Source organism: Aplysia californica, unplaced genomic scaffold (assembly GCF_000002075.1).
Source record: "Aplysia californica isolate F4 #8 unplaced genomic scaffold, AplCal3.0 scaffold00071, whole genome shotgun sequence".
Taxonomy (NCBI): Eukaryota; Metazoa; Mollusca; class Gastropoda; order Aplysiida; family Aplysiidae; genus Aplysia; species Aplysia californica.
Window position 1 is genome coordinate 783094 of NW_004797341.1, and position 1682 is coordinate 784775.

Below are 1682 nucleotides of genomic sequence, written 5' to 3' on the forward strand. Positions count from 1 at the left end.
TGAGCTCAGGTCTTTTGCATGTAAACTAAAGAGTATAAGTATAACTTTTGCTCCGTTTGAGAACATTAGTACAGTGAAGACTAGGCGGGGGTGGTTGGCAGGTGATCTGTTGAGGCTTACTCCTTTTTTCCTATCAAAGGTGTATTGTCCTTATCTCTCTTCCTCCTTTTTTTTGTGTTTGTTACTCTCTTGTAACTCCTACTCTCATCTTCGGCACTTACATGACCTTATTGTGTTTGCAAGTGCCGTAAAACTCTTATTTATACTAAACTATGAAGACTGGGTTGAGGGGGGGGGGGGTCACTACCCCCTAGCGGTACCTTATAAGTTCTTTATTTATCATTTTACTTTTTCCGGCCCCGGGTACCCCTTTTGCCCCGGGTTGGTCCTGACCGGCAGGGTTGAAGCAGCCCGCCTCCTAACTGATCTAAATAGCTGTGTCGACAGGGTGTAAAACACCTGCAATTGCAATAAATATGCTACAAATTACAGTGGAATCCACTTAAAATGAACATGCTTTATTTGAACAATCGGTTAAACCGAACGATATTCTGTGGTACCAATCGAAACGCTATACATAATGTATTTGTCTTATGTAAAAAAAAATAGTGGATAAAAAGAACTAGTTTCATGGGGAAATCGGATAAGATAAAGTGAACGCCTAAAATAAGTGAAAGCGAAGAACGGACCGACCGTGTCACTGTCGCCCACGCTGTGAAAATACAAGTACATGAGTATAATTCTTTGCTTTGCCTCGGGCATCGGCAGACAATCCCTGCTCGGCATTGGCGCCGGCAATCTCAGTCAGAAAGAAGAGCTCTTGCCTAGGCTCGCCCGCTGTGTTGTCCCCCCACCCCACCTTCACCCTAGACCACAGAATTCTACTAGAATTCTGTGCCCGAGACCCACCACTGCGCGTAGCTTCTGTTTCTAGGCCTCCACCCTACCAAAATCTTAAAATGGTTAAACTGAACCTCGGATAAAGTAACTTTCTTCTGGTCCAAAAGAGTTCACTTTAAACGGACTCCACTCTGTACTATATTGTAGGCTATACCAGTACCAGATTAAACGAGACACGCTAAAGACAAAGTCATGTAAATGGCATTGAGGAGGCGAATAACTTTAGCTGTGTATTTCACTATGGGGTTAAAAAAAATTGCAACAAATATGATTTTGGTTGTTAGAACCAGAAAACCTTCCTTTATAACACACTAAAACTAAAATCGGCCTGAATCGGAAAGGAGGAGATGTGTTTGAATCTGGCGCATAACCAAATTGTGACGTCTACACTGTAAACAAGTTCTCTTGCCTTCTAAAATCATGACGTGGGTTTGACTAAAAGTAAGACTTTTAAGGCACTTAAAACACAAATAGGTTATATATAGGAGCCAAAGATTAGAGTTGTTACTAGGAGACAGTTGCATATAAAGAAGAGAAGGAGAAGAGATAAGGATGATAGACGTTTGGAAGGAAAGAAGTGAGCAAACCACACCAGACTCTTACCACCCCCAAAAAAAACCCAACAAAAAAACCCACTGACCAGACCATCAATGATTTATTTATAGAGGCACTAGCCATCCATGTCCTTGTGCTGTTTTAGCCTCTTTTTCCTGTATGCAGATTAATAATATCTTTTTGCCAATTTATTGGTTCCGCTTCTATGTACCCCATATCCATGGTTC